The 19,893-nt window shown below is 41.9% G+C and overlaps 1 protein-coding gene across 11 annotated transcripts in view; it reads left to right on the top strand.

Annotated features, from left to right (window-relative positions):
* EPB41L2 (erythrocyte membrane protein band 4.1 like 2) overlaps positions 1-19,893 on the top strand; it is a 214,776-nt gene that overhangs the window by 43,723 nt on the left and 151,160 nt on the right. For 8 of the 11 annotated variants that reach the window (XM_082668529.1, XM_082668528.1, XM_082668537.1 and 5 more), the window contains one exon: positions 17,087-17,210. The exons of 2 other annotated variants lie outside the window; for them this stretch is intronic. The gene's annotated coding sequence lies outside the window, so the exon portion shown is untranslated. Of the gene's footprint in view, positions 1-6,799; positions 6,823-17,086; positions 17,211-19,893 lie in introns of those variants that run through there. One more of the 11 variants, XM_082668535.1, reaches the window with a different exon arrangement.

The raw sequence follows: 19,893 nt of genomic DNA, 5'->3' as shown, positions 1-19,893 counted from the left end.
TAACTTTATACTTAACAATATAATAATATTCTTAAGTTAAAAGTAAAAAATTACTTTTATTTATGTGGTTCTTGAAACTTGTCAATACAATATAAGAAAGAAATGAGCATAAGTATTGGAAAGGAAGAATCATTATTTTTCATGGTTTATATAATATTTGTGTGCAAAACTCAGTTGAATCATGGATTGCCAAACTTAAAAATGCTATGTAAAGAAGATCTTATTTCTAGTTCTAATAATGCAGAGTATCTATGAACAAATCTAACAAGATGTGTAAAACCTTTATGGATAAATTACGGAACATTGAAGGATGTAAAACAATGGCTGCTGAGTAAATGGAGAGCTGTTCATTGTCCATAGATGGGAATGCTTGTTATTATACGCATACCAGTTTTCCCTGAACACATCAATAATTTCAGTGAAAGTCCACTCAAAATCCACGCAGGGTTTTTATGGAACAGTTGATCTTAAAATTCATGTGGGGCTTCCCTGGTGGCGCAGTGGTTGAGAGTCCACCTGCCAATGCAGGGGACACGGGTTTGTGCCCCAGTCCGGGAAGATCCCACATGCCGCGGAGAGGCTGGGCCTGCGCGTCCGGAGCCTGTGCTCCGCAACGGGAGAGGCCACAACAGTGAGAGGCCCGCGTACCGCAAAAAACAAAAAAACAAACAAACAAAAAAACCCAAAAAAATTCATGTGGAAATGAGCAAGTGTTCAAGCATGGTCAAAATAATTTTGAAGAACAAGTTGGGAAGACTTGCCCTACCACACATATCAAAGCTATTAAAACTGTTGGGTTGGGACTTCCCTGGTGGCGCAGTGGTTGAGAATCTGTCTGCCAGTGCAGGGGACACGGGTTCCAGCCCTGGTCCGAGAGGATCCCACATGCCGCGGAGCAGCTGGGCCCGTGCGCCACAGCTACTGAGCCTGCACTCTAGAGCCCGCAAGCCACAACTACTGAGCCCGCGTGCCACAGTTGCTGGGGCCCGCACGCCTAGAGCCTGTGCTCCACAATGATTGAGGCCACTGCAATGAGAGGCCCGCACACCAAAACGAAGAGTGGCCCCTGCTTGCTGCAACTGGAAAAAGCCAATGCACAGCAACCAAGACCCAACACAGCCAAAAATAAATAAATAAATTTATAAAAAACAAACCAAACCAAAAAACTGTTGGGCAAGGATAATTAGACCAGTGAACCTGCTATAAGCTAGAAACTTCATATAAACTAATAGAAGGAAATTTGTTATATTATAGAGGTGGTCTAAATCAGTATGGAAAGGTGAAAGCAGCAGGGCTGGTATGTCCACTTATTTGCTTATACAGGAAAAAGATGAAATTTAATTCCTTACTTCATATTCCCAAATTCATTATAGATAGGCTTAAAGGCGGAAAGCCAATCTTTAAAATTCTTAGAAGAAAATGTAAGCATTGTTTGGGAGTAGGAAGCAGAAAGCCCAAATGATAAAGGAAAAGATTGAGGAATTTTACTCTATTAAAATACACTTCCATACATGAAAATATACTGCAGTGGAACGACAGGGCTACGAATATGTTTGTAAAGTATGTTTGAAAGACATTACTAGTAGCCTACCTTGCTTTTTCGTCTTTCTTTACTAACTCTACTAATTTTATGCCCATTTAAAAATGGCTGTCTTGGGCTTCCCTGGTGGTGCAGTGATTGAGAGTCTGCCAGCCGATCCAGGGGACGCGGGTTCATGCCCCGGTCTGGGGGGATCCTACATGCCGCGGAGCGGCTGGGCCCGTGAGCCATGGCCGCTGAGCCTGCGCGTCCGAAGCCTGTGCTCCGCAACGGGAGGGGCCGCGGCAGTGGGAGGCCCGCGTACCGCAAATAAATAAATAAATAAATAAATAAAAAATAAAAATGGCTGTCTTCTTTGAGGTCCTTCAAAAGTCATCAGCTGTGAGCAATGAGATGTAAGCTAAGAATTTCTGAGAAAGCTTTGCTTCCTGAATATGGGGTCTGGTTTTTCTCTTTCCTTTTGTCCCCTCCTTCTGCCTGGAATATGGATATAATGTCTAGAGCTGCAGCAGCTGTCTTGCAACGAAGAAGCTGAAGGTACTGGTTAAAGATGGCAGAGCAGGAGGATAAAAGGCCAGTTCCGGGCTTCCCTGGTGGCGCAGTGGTTGAGAGTCCGTCTGCTGTTGCAGGAGACGTGGGTTCGTGCCCCGGTCCGGGAGGGTCCCGCGTGCCGCAGAGCAGCTGGGCCCGTGAGCCATGGCCGCTGAGCCTGCGTGTCCGGAGCCTGTGCTCCGCAACGGGAGAGGCCGCAGCAGTGAGAGGCCCGCGTACCAAAAAAAAAGGCCAGTTCCTTGGTGACGTTCTTGGCTAGGCATGTCAGCCATGAATCACTTACTCCCATACTTGTAGTAATATGAGAAAAATGGTCTGTTCTAGCCTGTATCCTATAAGGATTAAAAGCTAGCTTATGTGAACAATTCCTATAAATTAATAAGAAAGACAACCTAATCGAAAAATTGAGGATGACTGGAGGCAATTCACAGAACTGGAAACCAAATGGCCAGTAAGCACTAATAGCTAGGAAATCCAAGTTAAAACAGAGACTTAACCATAACCATAAGTCTAAAAATATCAAGTGGTGGGGAACATGTAGAGAAATTGTTATTATCATTCACTGTTGGTGAGAATATAAATTGGGACAACCCTCCTGGGAGAACATTTTGGCAATATCAAGTAAAATTGACCATATCACACTAGCCCGCATTCCACTAGGTAGGAACCCTAGAGATTCCTGTACCTTTGCACGGAGACATGGAAGAAGCGGTCATTGACATGTTATGACTTAAATATATGAACTACGTGAAGTTACATAGATGAGCACAGATAAATCTGAAAAACTTAGTCTTGAACTAAAAATGCAGGCTATGAATGTGATGATAATATTTATGTTAAGTATGAAAGCAGTATTGAAGCTATGTCGGATAATGTCACCACCTGGCTACTGAGAGATGCAAACCTGGGCAGATATTTTCTACTCATCAGTAAAGGTTCTGGAAGCCAAAAATAGATTTTTAAAATCCGACCAGTGTTAGTTCATTGCCTCTTTTATTCCTGACAGGGTCTTCTTTACTGTGGATATGATAAACAGAGCTGCTCCTTGACCAATAATAAGCTAAGCTTTTAAAGCACTTTGCAAAACATTTTCATGTATATTTTCACTTAATTATTCTAATTGCTTTCTGAGATAATAGGCAGGATTTTAATTCTTATTCAAATTAAGTGGCATTAGTTGGACTTAACCTGAGTTTTAGTTTAGTTCTTTTTATCATAGTTTTATATTTTTCCAATACACAATTTAATGTCTAGGTGTACTTAATTTATGCAGCATAAGGAGTGATATTTTAAATATAGCTATAGTGACTGTCTAATTGGAGTGATCTAGTGTTGAGTCTTTTTTTTTTGTTTTTTTAAGTGAATAATGACTTACTAATTTATTGCGTTTTGGGGGCGGGAGTGAATACAGTTCTCAAACCCTAAATCTTAGTTCTTAAACATTAAACCTTAGTTCTTAAACCTTAGTATGCACAAGAACCATCCAGTAAATTTACAGAAAACAGATTCTCTGACACCTCCCCCGCCTCCAGCCTCAGAGTTCTGCCCTTTCTCTTTCTCTGCATTACTAGATTAGTTTCTTAAGGGCTGTGAGCTTTTCTCATTCATTTTGGTATTCTCCACAGTGCATAAACAGCCTGGTGGTGTATGTGTGTGTTTCCTTACTGAGTGCTTACTAAATGTTTGCCGGATGCATTCAGGAAGAACTTCCCAGAAGTGAATACCTGGACAAAGTTAGTACTGTATTAATATTATAGATGGAGAAGACTAGAAAGACTTTTAATGCTCAAATGTTAGGTGTGTGCTGAAATTGGTTTTCAGTTAACCTGTTAAGCGTTATTTTCAAACACTCTTTTCCTAGGCAAGATCATTTAAAACCATGAGTATAAAATGCCAGGGAAGGGTTTTACTGGAAAAGGTGTAACAAAATAAGAGTAAATGGAGAAAAAGCATGTTATTTTGCACAAGTATAGCAAGCCAGCTTGAAGGTCTTCTTCTGTAACACAAGCTACTGCGAATTGTTCAGCCCATTGGCAGCAACACAGAAAACTGCCCTTTTCACCCTTTCCAGCACACAAATGTGGACAATTCATGGCTGGAACCTATCTTCAAGAGACTGCTGGCTTTATTGAAACCAAATGTGTATAGAGTTTTTTATTTAGACACATGAAGGGTCTTCAGTGCTCTTGCCATATAGAAAGTAAACCACACAGAGATACTTAAGAAAACAAAAACACACAAAACACCCTCAACTTACTATGTGTAAAGACAGATGCAGGGCTTCCCTGGTGGCGCAGTGGTTGAGAGTCCGCCTGCCGATGCAGGGGACACGGGTTCGTGCCCCGGTCCGGGAAGATCCCACATGCCGCGGAGCGTCTGGGCCCGTGAGCCATGGCCGCTGAGCCTGTGCGTCCGGAGCCTGTATTCCGCAACGGGAGAGGCCACAACAGTGAGGGGCCTGCGTACTGCAAAAAAAAAAAAAAAAATACAGATGCAGACATCACCTATTTGGTAGTGAATACACCTCTGTCCTGTGCAGTCTTTACCCCTCTCAGTGTTAGCTGTGCTTTTTAATGTAGTAACTGCACAACAAATATTAATTGAATATAGGTGAAAGCAGGATGAGAACTGACAGAAATTAGTGACCGATTCTACATTTTTCATCTCTTTTGCTGTTTAAAAGAATCCAATTATATTTTAGGATGAGTTTTCTAGTGGTGTGAGAAATTTAAAAATGTAACAGTAGTAAAGAGATTCTTTAATTGCCCGTTTAGCTCAAATCTGAATTAAACAGTTCGCAGGCTGAACTTTTCTGACATGGGCCAGAAAACCCATGTGTTTGAATAGTGAACTTGAGTGCTTTGACTTCTTATGCCAAGCCTCTGGATAACCTTGGGGCAGCTGTTCTTCTGTTGTTGTTTACTTATTCGACAGTAAATCTTGTGAAGATGTAGGCAGTTAACTCAAGGAATGATTCTTTTTTCTTTCTTTGGTGATTGCCTTACAGCCTGTTTCATGCTGGTGTTGACTACCTCAGGCCCCCCAGCGTAAAGAAATCTCTAAGAAGGAGGCCATTTCTTCCTACTCCTTCAATAGACACTTTCTCAGAAACCTTAACAATTAGATGTACTTTGAAGATGCTGTTAAGCTGATAAACAGTAGTGCAAAAATCTCTTTGGTATTCTGTTTTGTGGAAGGAGATGAAAGATGGTCTGGCTTATTACTGGTTAAGGCAAGTAGGGAATGAAAGCATGTTCTCAATTAGTGCTTGTTTTACACCTGCAATTTATCTATTTAAATTGGAAAGATAACCTACAGGGTGTGCCTCCTGTACTTACTAGCTTCAGGCAAGCCAGGTCTCTTTACCTACTAGACATGTAAGATTTTGCCTTTGAATTTTAAATTTGGATTCCTCGGTTTGCCTTCTAGTTTTCTTCCCAGTATAGTCTGTAGGATTTATTTGCTGGAAAAATTTAGTGTACCTTTGAAAAGGAGTTCTGAACTTGGACATATTTTAAATTACTGTTAATATTGGACTCTGAAAAATATGGTTGTCTTTGATTAAATCAAAGCAATGGGTGCGTGTAATTGAATCGAGTTTCCTTTGCTTATCATTTTTGTCTGTGTGGTTTCTGACATTGTACCCTTTTGGAGAAGTTACCTTTGCGTCATGATTGGAACTTGTTTGAGGTTGTAAGTCATTCTGGGGAGACAGGAAATGTTCCCTGGAAAATACTGGGCTGATTTTCTTTTTCAGTTTGTGAATTATGAGCTCGGTTCACCAGATTGCATTTTGGCATTTGACTCTCCCAGGGCAGAGTAGTGTCCAGCTTTATTTTGTGAGTAACTGCAGATGCCTTTTTGCCATTTGGGTCAGTTTGTTTGTTTGTTTATTTTGGATTTGTTTATTTATAAATGATCTGTGAAATTTTAAGCCAAATGGGATACAAAGGAATTCCTGGTTTTCAAAGGTTCTTTTATTTTGCATTCAAAAGGCAATTTTGCCTTTATTTTTAGAAGTTAAATATGTTACAGCTGTTGAGTAGTTTACCACCTCCTGCCCTCACCTCCGCTGAAATAATCGAAGGAGAAAAATATAGATTGATTTTGTATGCCTGAATATTAAGCTGAGACAAACTTCATCTTTGTGGCTTCATGTGATCCTTAAGACTGTAGAAAAATCCTAGATTCAAAGAGAAGATATGAGGTTTTTTTTTTAATCAAAAGGCAGATGTACCTACTTTGACTACTTATTTGAAACATGACAAGTTGAGAATAGTGAGAAGCCAAGGCCAATTAAGCTCAGGAAATGGCTTCACATGTTGCCTATTGCATCCCGGACGATTTGGATAAAACAGAAACAGCTGTGATGCCAAATGCCCTGTAAATTTCAAATGCCGCGTACAGTGTGGGGTTAGCAGTTCATGAGCTGACTTAATACAGAGCTTTGCCCACAGGTCTTCTGGTGACTTTCAGCTTTCTTCACAAAAATGCAAGATATTTGGGGCCATTTCATATGGCTAAATGAAAAACGGTGTGTATTTGGCTCCGTTTAAAGCAAGTAGCCTTGAGAGATGGGCCTGCCTAGAAATTGACTACATTTTTGTGGGAGAACGGGTGAAAAGGGCAGTTTCCTGTGTTGCTGCCAAAAGGTCTGAACAATTTGTAGTAGCTTGTGGCTGGAAAACAACTTCTGTGAGGCAAAAACAGCAACTGCAAACTGGTTCTGGGTATGTGTGAGAAAATGCTCTTCTTTCCTACTTGATTGTTGGGCTTTATAGAAATTTTATATAGTGAATTTTAAAACTCAGCTGCTTAAAGTGGTGTTTTGGTTGACTTGGATAAAAACCCGGGGAAATATATTTGGAGGTAGCCCAAGTGGTGCATAGTGTAGTACTTAAAAAAGGGCAGCATTTATACTTTGCTTTTACTGTAACCATGGGCTTGGAGGGTAATCTGTTTTTCTCCTGCCTTAAAAAGTTCAGGTAGGGCTTCCCTGGTGGCGCAGTGGTTGGGAGTCCGCCTGCCGATGCAGAGGGCGCGGGTTCGTGCCCCGGTCCGGGAGGATCCCGTGTGCTGCGGAGCGGCTGGGCCCGCGCGTCCGGAGCCTGTGCTCGGCGGCGGGAGAGGCCCACATACCGCAAAAAAAAAAAAAAATGTAGGTAAATCTTGGCATCTAAGGTGTGTGTTGTTTTTACAGGAATGGATTTTTTTTACAGGAATGGATTTTTAAAGTTAACTTATTAAGCGTGTGTTTTCTTAGTTCACTTGGGTGGCGTGTACCATTTTGTATTAGAAGTATGTTTATGAAACATACGTGAAACTAGTGGCAATTACTACTTGATGGTACTGACAGTGTGCCGGGCTCCATGCTCATGTCCTTATATTGGCCATGTCGTTTACTTCTCTGGAGAGGGAAAAAGCTTAGGGTAAGTGTCAGGTAACTAGAAAATGGTTGAAAGGGGCCAGGATTTGGAGTCTGGTCTGTGCGTTACTAATTGTATCAGAATAGTTACTATTTCAGATACTCATTTTGTAGAATTAAAATCTGTTAAAGATTTTTTTTTTGGTAGAATGGGCTTGGATATGTGGAATAAAGGTAGACTTGGTTTGATTTAGTTTTGATGTTTTCACTAAGCTCTTTTTCAGTTGCAGCTTTCACCAGACCTGAGCATCTGTATACTTATTGTTGCCTAAATGCTCCAGACTTTAGTTTTTTGGCCTTAATTTTGACCTCCCTCTTCTGTTGGGGATATCTATTAGCTTTTCGTTAAACTGCAATAGCTGATTAAGGCATCACCCTTTTAATATTTTGCCCTGTTCATGAACATCAGTGTCTTCTTTATTTAGTAAATAGGCTGGTGCTCATAATCTAGCACAGTGATTCTCAACCGGGATGGGGATGGTAGGTGATTTTTGTTCTGTAGGGAACATTTGGCAATGTCTGGAGACTTTTTTTTTTTTTTTTTTAGGTACGTGGGCCTCTCACTGCTGTGGCCTCTCCCATTGCGGAGCACAGGCTCCGGACGCGCAGGCCCAGCGGCCATGGCTCACGGGCCCAGCCGCTCTGCGGCACGTGGGATCCTCCCGGACTGGGCCCGAACCCACGTCCCCTGCATCGGCAGGCGGACTCCCAACCACTGTGCTACCAGGGTAGCCCTGGAGACATTTTCGATTGCCATGATTTGATGCACTACTAGCATCTCTGTGTAGAGGCCAGGAATGCTGCTAAACATCCTACGATGCACAGGACAGCTCTTCAGACAACGAAGAATTATCTGGCCAAAATGTCAAGAGTGCAGAGGTTGAAATACCCTGACCTAGCTAACATAGGGCACAGACCAAATCTTATTAGAAACTGTTTCTGTGAGATTTATTTTTTAAAATTTATTTAATTAATTTATTTATTTTTGGCTGTGTTGGGTCTTCTTTGCTGTGCATGGGCTTCTTATTGCGGTAGCTTCTCTTGTTGCAGAGCACGAGTTTCAGTAGTTGTGGCTCGCGGGGTCTAGAGTGCAGGCTCAGTAGCTGTGGCGCCTGGGCTTAGTTGCTCCGCGGCATGTGGGATCTTCCCGGACCAGGGCTTGAACCGCGTTCCCTGCATTGGCAGGTGGCTTCTTAACCACTGTGCACCCAGGGAAGTCCTGTGAAATTTTTTTTTAAATAAAAAAACAACTCTGTTAATTTGGCAAGTTTTTATTCTCTTTTCTAGAGGTGGCGGAAGAGGCTATCCATCTGTCTGCTCACCTAGCCCTAAGCCAAATGACACAAGTTGACCTTGTGCTGGATTCTGTCTTCTAGCTGCTCCTTATCTTCATCCCCTATGCTGACCTAGACGAGGTCACACCGTCAACTATTATCTGCCATTATCTTAGCCAGGATTAGTTGACTACCTATTAAGAATGGTACATGAAATACCTTAGCTTGGGGTGGGAGAAAAGCGAAAGAATGGAAGGAATACCCACCAAAGTTTTGACTGGGATGAAGATCGTAGTGTGCCTCTCACCGTTATATTGAGTTCAGAGGTTACAATTGTGAGTGATCTTCATAGGCCCACACATACCTACAGTGCCAACTGTTGACTAGCTTTTGTAAACTGAAAACAAATAGAATGGATGAATGGAATTTTCAGATAATCTGAAAAAGAAGAAATCTCTAGGTCCAGTAGCTATCGCATAGCTGTCATATTGGTAGGGAAATTGACTGACTTTTGCATTTTGTCTTGTGAATTCTTGGGCCTAACCTTTGTGATTTTGATTAAATGTAACAAGTTGCAAGGAGCAACCTGTACCGTATCTTGATGTCTTTGCAAGTACTTGGGATGCTGTACCTCCTTTCTTTGCATCTTCATCCTTCAGAGATGGATTTCACCATCATTCTCTGCTCGTCTGCTTTTTTGCAGGTTGCTTTAAGTAGGTATTTCTCAGAGTGAATTGTAATCATTGGCTTCCTCTCCTGCGGCCCTTACTAGGTTATGTGTCCCAGCACAGTGCTCGGTATATAGTGGCCATTCCCCACACATGGAGTGGATGAATGGAGGAGGAGGGGGAGGGAGGAGGAAGAAACACCTTAGGAATCTTAAAACTCAGTAACAGAAGACAGTTGGTAGAGCTTTGGAAACTCAGGGGCTGGGAAAGGAGCCTAAGTAAGTGAAGGGTGGGAATTGTTATGTTAACATGACCTTATTGGTGTTGCTTGTGCTGTGCACATTGTTTTTTTTTTTTTTTTTTTAAATGTTAGCAGTCTGGGTGACTGAGGCGGGAAGGCTAGCCCGTGGCCTCGGCCATATCTGCAGGTCTAAGTGGTGTTCATGTCTTTGACCTGAGGTTCCTCTAAGCTAAATTACCCTCTTGCTCTGGAGGGCATATAGCCTTTGCGTGTTCTCAAATCTGCCTATTTTCTGGCATATGTGATTTCAGTCTAGATTTCTCAACTGAGTAGTCAGGTCGTGTACGGCCCCCCTCCAGCAAGAACTGAGATAGGTAGGTAGGTAGATAGATAGATAGATATTGGCTGCGTTGGGTCTTCATTGCTGTGTGCGGGCTTTCTCTAGTTGCGGTGAGCAAGGGCTACTCTTCGTTACAGTGCACGGGCTTCTCATTGCAGTGGCTTCTCTTGGCGTGGATCACGGGCTCTAGGTGCGTGGGTTTCAGTAGTTACGGCACACGGGTTCAGTAGTTGTGGCTCGTGGGCTCTAGAGCGCAGGCTCAGTAGTTGTGGCGCACGGGCTTAGTTGCTCCGCGGCACGTGGGATCTTCCCGGAGCAGGGATCGAACCTGTGTCCCCTGCATTGGCAGGCAGATTCTTAACCACTGTGCCACCAGGGAAGTCGCAGGAACTGAGTTTTAAAGTGATAGAAATAACCCTTGAAACCCTGCAGTGATTTCCCTGTGGCAGCTCTCTTACAGCACATTGAGTTCTGGTCTTGACCTTTTATTGCCTCCTTGGGCAAATTTGCTTCCTTAGCTTTCACTTCTCCTGGCCCTTGAATTTCAAGAGACACAGCTTTATTTTACTCTGGGGTTTATTATGTGCCTGAGTGCCACTGTTAGTGGCCTGGGTTAGAATAAACAGCAACTCTGTAATGCACCTGTTTTGTCTTTCTGTTGAATTACATAAAAACATTTGTTAGACATTTTGATTCAAAATAGAGATAATTATGGGAAAAGCTGTTTTCTTTCAGCAAAAGGCCCACTAGCCAGGCACCAGTGCTTATCGCTGTGGCCACGCCGTTGGACTTGTCCCTTGCAAATTGAACATGCCTGATTGCACAGGTGTTTGCATGGCTGAACAAATTATATTTGGACAATGAACTGTTATGCCTGACAGTGATTAGAGAGGCAGGGCAGAGTTGTACATGGACTACTTTGGTAAGAGAATTGAGGAGAGAATATTACCAAACATTTTTGTAAGATAAGAGAAAACCAAGACTTATTCTTTTCTTCTCTAATGGTTAAATGCCCTTAAACTTGTTAATATTGGAAGTCAGCCTTGTACTGGGCAGATTTTTTAAGAAAAAGAATGGCTAGTAACTTTTTAATTTCTTATAACATTGACTTTGTTGAACACTCTTTGGTTTTCCTTATTGGAGGACAGCTGTAGTAAGATTGTGGCTGAGATCATAGGAAGATCCAATATCCAGTGTCATATATTTTTTGTCTGTCATTTTTTTGGCTTTATGTGTAAGTGTGAAATCTATGTCCAGGTGAGTGGCGGTGTGGGTTGACTAGGAAACTGTCGTAGGATATATCTGGAGATCTCTAAGAGTCCTGTTAAAGTTCGTGGCCGTGAATTTGAATGGAGAAAAGTTATCATCATCACGTTTTTTGTTTGGCGGCATGGGTGCAAGGCTGAAGTAGGGCCAGAGTTAGGTGGAGCCACAGAGCACACAGATGTGCTGGAGGACAGCAGGGCTGGGAGCTGAGGGTCTGGTGGTGGCCCGTGGAATCCAAGCTGCGGAAGGAGGGTAGTGAAGACAGGGCAGCGGGAAGGTGGTGGAGGCACAGGCTGCTCAGGGCCAAAGTAGTTGGGGGTGGTGGTTCAAGAAGCAGGGCGGAAGGGGATCAGAGGTTGGGACGAACGAAAGTGAGATGATGGTAGAATCATATAGAGGTCTGGGGCAGGATTTTCCAAGAAATCATTTTAGAAGGTCATGGCTGGCATTTAGAAAATGAATAAACAACATGAGAGTTGGGGCCTTATCTAGCCTACACAGAATTTTACCTGAAGTGAAAAAAGAAGGCTTCCCCTTTGGGAGAAGCTTTCCATCAGCAGTTATCGTACCTTGGATCCACCTCCCTGGCTGGAGCGGAGCTCTGCCACTGCAGGAATCTTCCCCTTGGGAGAAGAAAGAGAAAGGGGAGTGGAAGGAAAGAGGTGCCCCTTTTCCGCTGAGGCAGCCCGCTGGCAGGGAGAAGGCTCACTGCGGAGAGGGGCTGGGGCTGGATTTGGCACAGACTGCCTAGGCTTTAGGCCTGATCAGAGCGACCATTTGAAAACTGTGTTTCCATTAAAACTGGGTGTGTTTACTGTGTATTTGTGAACTGGGTTGGGATGTAAATGTTTTACTCTGGGTCACAAAAAAATTGAAAGCTAGTGTTTGGGAAGCGTGGGAATGGGTAACTGAGGGTGCGGAGGGCAGGATCATGGGGTTCACTTTTAAAGGAGGAACCAACGTGCACACGCATGCACGCACACACACACGCACACACACACCCTCTGCTCTTCTGCTCTGTGCCTTAGAGAAAGGAGTAGGTAGGAGTATGGGTAATAAAAACGATTTCGATTTGGAATGCATTCTAGGTTTGGGATTCAGCCCCCCTCTCCCCTAGTAGAGGCTACACGTGGTCGGGTGGTAGAGAAAAGTATGACCCAGGTATCGGTTGACCTTCTGGCTCAACACTGGGTCTGTGGAGCTTCCCTGTCAGACTGAGGGAAATAGATTGGAAAAAAGTCGGCCTGTGGGTCATCGCCAAGATCCTGTAATTCTGGAAAAGCTGCGGGGTGAGGAGAGGGGGCTTTTGATGTGCTCTGGGTCATAGGGAGAGAGCGTTCTGCAACTTAGAGTTACGGTGACCACATAACACGTAATCAGCCGTAGAAAATTGAAAATTAATTTTTAGAGGGTTGTGAGGGGACAAAACTCAGTAAAAGATCAAGCAGACAGTTGTGGGAATTGTGAGATAGAAGTTCCGGCTTCTTTCTCCTTCTGCTGTCTTGATGATTTTTAAAAAAACATTAGCATCAGCATCACAGTGTGATCTTGGCTTTGCCTTTAGAAACGTGAAGCAGACAAACACATCTGGATGTTCCTGGTCCATCTCCCATTGCTGTGAGTAGTAAAATCTTGACAGTAAATTGTAAGGCCTTGTGTGGCTTTCTAGACGGAACTCTGGGAGGTGGAGAGTTTCCCTTCGTATTGGACCATGTTGGTCAGGCGTTGGCAGTGGGAAGCAGGTGGCCGCAGTTCCGTGGCTCTTAAAGGATCAGGGCACTGTGAAGTGGGGAGTTAGGTGGTTTGGGCAGAGGCCCAGTTTCCCGCGGATCTTTATTCCCAGTTTCCAAGAGTTGCCATGCCAACCCCTGGTCAGGTACCTGATCTCTGGGTGGGCCCCTGGCTGGAGCAGTGGTGGGATCAGGATTCTTCATCGGGCTGTCTAGTATGAATGAAGGAGGGCAGAAAGGGTCATCCCCCACTCATTCTTCTGGGGAGCAAATGTGTTTTAGTTGAAACTCCTTATGTGTGTTTTCCTTAGAAGTGTTAAAATTTGCAGTTAAGTTTTCAAGTACTTTCAGGTGTGTTATAGATTAATTGGACCTTCTTAAGCAGGCTTGGGGAGTTAATATTCCCTTTAATGACTGTTTCTGCGGGGGGGAAAAATAATAATAGCTAACATTTACTTAGAGTTTACTTTATGTCAGAAACCGTCATTCTATATTATCTTACCTGTACAGATAGCCAGGAATTAGATTTTCTTAGCTTCATTTTACAGAGTAAGGATTGAGGCTCTCATCTCCAGCTTCACTTTTGTCATCCTCATCTCATTCCCCCAGTGTGCTCACTCTGTCCCCAACCAAGTCCTCACTTCATCTTGGGTTGGCGTGCATGTATGGTTTTTTTTCCGTCCAAGGCAGTGACTCAAAATCTGGCCGATCATGAGTCAGGGATTGCCTATAGACAGGCGTGCAGAATTAGTCCCTCTCAGGCCTGCTGGATGTTAAAGAACGGTTTAGAGCTGCTCAAGTTTGACCTTCAAGGATGGTGCTGATTGTATCTGCTGTGCTCTACGAAATGTTTAAAGCTAAAAAGTTGTAAATGCTGGATTCCTAAGCAGGGTACAGTCAAGTGTGACTGTGAGGTTTCTTGGGCCAGAGGAAAGACTGTGTTTTATGTTAAATAGCATTGGGTGGCCTAAGCTGCATTCCAGAGACAGTTCAGAGCCATGGCTGGTAATGACATCACCTCCACAGGTGCCAAATCATTCTTTTTTTTTTTTTTCCAATATAGGCTGCCCATGCCTTTTTTTTTTTCTTTTCTTTTTTTTTTTTAAGGACGTTTAAGTACTGCTGTGAGGTTTTGTTGCAAAATAAGTATGAAATCCAATTCTGGGTGTGTGTGTGGAAGTAGGGAGATGAAAATACAGTGCTTTGGGAAAACCACGCACTTCCAGAAATTCCAGTTTTAGGTTACTCGCGTTCAGTCACTCCCAAGAGATTTTTACGGGGAAGGGTAGGGACAGAGGAGGGGATTCAGACTAGATGAGAACAGTAGTTGTGGAAAAACAAAGTGGAGGGGCTTTCCCCCTCTACTTTCCCCCTAATCCAAGATGGACGTGTCATGTTTCCAAGAGAACTCTGACTTCCAGTGTATTTCGTAGAGGCTGAAGAGCTCTGATTCCGAATGTCAAGCTTGGATTCAAGGGATTGAATCTTTTTCATGATAAATGTATGTGTTTGTTGAATAGAACTTGGAATACAGAGAAACAAATAATAAAAGCCAGCCTCGTTCCTATTTTCAGACGTAATCACTTAATATTATATTGTTTTCATTATGTATAACCGTACATTCAGTGGTTTAAATACTTCAGTAACTGCACATTTGTATATATTTCACAAAGTAGGGCTCATACTGTATGTTTGGTTTGGCCATGCCAAGTAGTTTTTTTAGAATGTAGAACTTTAGAACTATGAGGTACTTTAAGAGGTAATGAATCCTCCCTGTCTTTATTTTATAGATGAGAAAATTTAGTAAAATGAAGTTAAATGACTTGCTCTTAATTCCCATGACTTTCAGAGCTGGAATCAGAACTGGTTCCACCTAGCCCAGTATACTTTTAACTATCCCATTCTGCCTATTTTACTGGTGAAAATTTGTGAAGTATTATCCTCTAGGATAAATTAGAAAGCATTGCCCCAGAGAATTTATTTAATCCATCTCATATAACTTTGAGTCTGAAAAAAAGTGAAACATTGAGACTACACAAACACACCTGTGTACTTAAATTAATTTGCCCCAAGTGATTTGGAGAAGTTTAGAAACCATTATGAGATGGCTGGATTGCTGCTCTTTTAGGATTATTTGATGTGAACCTGAAAGGAGTGAAGCTGAAAAATGTATGTTTTACACTAAGCATAAGTGTCTCTGAAGTGTTTCTTTTCTGCCATGTTAAAACAATAAATGTCTTCAAACTTTTTAGTGGTTTTGCCAAACTGTTAGTTATCATCTCCTATGCCAGCTTTCTTCTATTCTGGAATTATATTTGCCTTATTTTGCTGAATTCCTGTAGTTCTTAGCTGTATAATTCCTTTGGTAATTTCTCACACAAGTCTTAACGGCATTTCTTCAACTGTTATCTTGAAATGTGGGCACATTATGAATGTTAACTTTCCACGGGGTTGTGTGAACGAGCAGTCTGGACTTTCAGCTCCTCAAGGACAAGGATGTTGTCTTGTTACTTTCCTTCTTTCCTTCTACCTCTCTCCCCTCTGCTTTGTCTCATCTCCATAGTACTAGCAGAGCGCCTTGTAGGCTCACCCTATTATTACTAAAACTTGGTAAAAGAGTTCTGAACGCAGTTAAGGCAAATTAGGGAACATGGCCTCCTCTCTCCTCTCTGTGAGTTGATAGTCCTGCGGGTAATGCGGATTTCAGGAATATCTCTGCAAGAAAAGCAAGTCTAGCATGATTTGCACATTGCCTTGGTCAGTGGGTATTTAGATGTCCTTTTTAAGGCAGTTGTTATGGATTCAGACAATATACTGGCACACACAGCCTCAGACTCACCGTCACCTCTGTTTGACCTTAGTTAATCTAGAAGAAACCATATAAAACAGCTGACGGGAGGGCTCCTGGAGGGCTGTCTGAAAAGTAGGTGATGGAGAATCCTGTTTTTGTTTTTCTTGGAAAAATTTCTCTACAAGAAGTCTTCAGCGTATTAAATTCTGCATCTTGAAGACTTATGATTTTGTACATTTCTTGACTTTCTGTATTGAGAGAATTGAAGGTGGGATGAAGAAACTTAGTGTTGAAAATCTCAGGAGTAGGGAGTGGGGAAGAAAGGAAATAATTGCTGGGATATATTTGTAGTTGGGGGAAGAAGGAAAGGGAGTAAGAATGGAAAGAGATCGAGAAATAAGGATGAATAGCCAAATATTAGGGTGGGGACAAAATCTGAATGTCATTTGGCAAAGTTGATTATACTTTTGGTTTTTTCCCAGAGGTTTTTCAAATGATTGGGGTGGGTGGGGAAATTCCACTAGAGATGACAGCTTAAGTGTTGGAGGAATAAAATGGAAATAGTCTGAGTGACTAAAGTAGGAAGAAACAGAATTAAGAAAATTCTGTTTCTTTCTTTTTTTTCTGGCAGTGCTCTGCGTTTCTTCTGATGCTGTGCTTAATTTATTCCAAAAAGTTTGTTCAGTGTAGTGTGAAGAATCTCCTTTTTGATCAACTCCTTTTTTTCCTGTCTCTAAGCTGCTTGCCTTAGAATAGGTGTGGAGGCCTCCCCATCACCCAACTTGCTCACTGTGGAGAAGTGTTAGGACATAGAACGTGGGATGCAAAAGGAGACCAATTCTAGGAGCTGGCAGCACCCACGTCACTCAGGGACCAAGTACACTTGTATGATGTGTGTGCGCACACAAGTGTGTTCTTTTCCCTTAAAGAAGTCTCGTGTTGCTGGAGTGTGATCTTATTTGTCTTGCGAAGTCTTTTTAAATTCATTATATTTAAGTAATAATGGCTCTGCATACTTTCCAGCTGTTTGGAGTTATTTTCCACCTGTTTCTGTTTGGTTCAGTGAAAAGAGGAAAATAATTTGGGAATTAATTTTACAATTGGAAAAGGAACACTACCTCCTAAAGATATTTATGTTTACCAGTGGGTTCTAGTATCAGTCGTATTATTTCCTGACCTGGGGCTGGGCCGCTTCTGACATAAGCGTTAGGAACTGAATTGTGTCAGCACTGCTACTTAAGGCGTTTATCTTAATCCAGGCGTCCTTGGATCTGCCAGCGAGCAAGGTGGGAGCAAGGTGGTAGCAGTGATCGCAGAGCTGGGCTTCACGTGTGAGTTCCGAGGAGTTCGGGTGGTTACCCAGTGAATCCATTCCTGGTAAATGTGAGTCGGTGTTTTTCTTTAGATGCTCTGTTTTGACCACATGAGAGGCAGTGGTATTTAAGTTATTTACAGTGTCATTCTCCTAAGACGGAATGAATATCCCTGAATTCTATCTCACAAGGCCCTGTTATGCAGCAAAGGTAGGTAAAGGATGACTACCAGTGAGGTACCAGCCGCAGAGCTGGTTGAGATACGGTCCAGATTTTGGTATTTGGGTTGGTTGGCTTTTCTGGAAGATAAACTTATATTGTGTTTATATAGGTATATCCTAAAAGTTCTTTGTGACTGTTACACAATATATTTAACTGTTCCAGAAGAATAAAATAATGTGTTTCTTGTCTTACGGCTTCGGTCTGATAGGCACGGCTGCTGCTCTCTTGCGCGGGTACCTCCTCACTATTTCCTTGTTCCTGCTTTCCGCCCTCATTTTCGGTGCCACCTTGAGCGGTGAAAGGAAGATCTTGCACACTTCCATCTGATAAATGCTTTGCATGAAGGAGAGATTATGGCAATGCTTGTAGTTTAAAAAAAAAAAAAAAAGGTAGCCACTAGTCTACATTTTTTTTTTTTTTTTTTTTTTTTTTTTTACTGTTTTTTAAGCCTGTGGGGAATTGGAAGCTCCACAGTGTGAGGTGCATTGGGAAAGGAAAAACCAAGAGGAAAGCATGTTTTGGGAAAATGAGCTGCATTTGAGAAAATGCTGAGGGGCAAATTGATTCAGAAACGTGAGCTCATCACCTGGTTGATGTAATAAGTTCATGCAAATGAGAAATACCTGGCCAGGAGGTTAGGTTGCTGCCTTTTCTTACAATGTTCTTTAAAAAAAAAAAAAAAATCCCTCAGTCACTTAGTTTAGAATTTCTTAGATTCTTTGGTGTTTGTTATACAAAGGATTGGCTACATTATTTTTTCAGGCACCTCCCAGACCTAAACTTACATGATTCAGGAGGACTGTATATCCCCAAACATATTATCATAGGACTTATTTCAGAGCCATTTCTATTTTCTTCTTGCTTCTCTTAGAATTCAGTACCTTTTTGAAGATAACAACCTTTTAGGTCAGTCTTAACCCCTGAGAACCAATCATGCAGGTGAAGATAGTAAGTCCTACACTCCTCACATTTTCCTCGTATGAACCTTAAAAGATGGCATGAGATTTCTCATTATAAATGTGCCAAAATAGTGTTTATTCCATCAGAGTGTCGTTTAGTTTAATATTAGGCTTACTTTATTGAATCATTAAGGTGATTATCTTGGATAAGAGAAAAATAAGATGATGATGCCTGGAATTGTTTGGAAAAATAGGTGCCCTCGGTTTCTGTTTTTAGAGGTGTTTTCTTATGCCCTCATTTTTTCCTACCCAAATGGACTAAGCATAACTTTGTACAAAGTGGTGTGTGTTTTGCTCTGGGGGATACAGAGATGATGAGTAAGACAGACTTGTTAAGTATGGTGGGTAAGATGTAGGCATAGGGCCAGTACTGTAGAAAAGTGCTGAGCTCTGGAAGCGGGGAAGGGAGTGCTGTGGGCATCTGGAGGAGGGAAGGATGGCAGGGAAGTCTTTGGCAAGGCCATAGCCTGGTAACTGGATTTTGCCCGATGGTGGTGGTGATGGGCATGCTTCTCAGTTTGCTCACTTCTCAGAAGAGTCTGGAGGAGTGAGCCTGGAGTCTCTTGGCTTTTCCCTCCTCAACAATAGAAATCATCATGGATAGTATCAGGGCCTGCATGTCAGGTGGAAGACTGGGTTTTTTTCCTGCAGTTACTGAGGTTTTCCAAACAGGTGAATTATGTGATCAGAACTGGAGTTTAGGAAGATGAGGTGGGTAGCCCTGTTCAAAGTAGGGCTAACAAATTTATGAGAAACTATTAGTTATGAGAAAAAATTTACCTGTTGGTAGTTTATTTATTGGTTTTACTTACTTTAATCAGAGTCTACTGTTTGTAATTATAACTGCGTTTTTTTCCTACAGTACAAAAATCATCAAACTTTTTTAGGGCATTCTCCACTGAAGATAACTAAGTACATACACTTCAGGTAAATGTGAGGAACCTTCTCCACCAAATATATTTAGATATTTATTTTGTAATTAATCCTGGCTCTTGGCATTCTCTTGCTGGTTTATTTTTCTGAAGGCATTTCTTAAGCCCTTCTCATAACAGTGTTTTGAAGACATTGCTTGATGGAGTGGGTGTATCCCAATTTCCTCTCTACCTCCAATTTATTAAGCATTTACTTCCATTTCAGTATGCTATTTTAGGACATTTCTTGTCCCATTTTTGACAGTAGTTTGTCTTTAATCCTTGTGAACATTATTTGATGTTGTTAGTCTTGAAATTCAAAGTAAGGTGTCTTGGAAAGAAAGTCAGAATTTCATAGCTAATAAGTGAAAGAGTTGGAATCAAAACTCACATCTGCCCATTACTGAATCATTTTATACTGAGTCATTTTACATCTACAAGTCTCAATTTCCTTATCTGTAAAATGGAGGCATTGACAGTACATTTTTAATACAATGTCTTTGGGAAGTTAAGCGAAATGATAAGTGTGCTGGCATAGCTTATTTATAAGCCATCTCTTAAACAAAATGAATTATAGATGCACAGTGTTTATGAATCTAACATCGTTAATTCAACTGATCTGTAATTTTATATTTCTAATTTTAAAGTTATTTTTCTTTTC

The sequence above is a fragment of the Grampus griseus genome (genome assembly GCF_964374135.1).
Source record: "Grampus griseus genome assembly, chromosome: 13".
In the NCBI taxonomy this organism is placed as follows: domain Eukaryota; kingdom Metazoa; phylum Chordata; class Mammalia; order Artiodactyla; family Delphinidae; genus Grampus; species Grampus griseus.
Note: the sequence above shows the minus strand (reverse complement) of the source record. Positions and strands in the feature narration are given on the sequence as shown.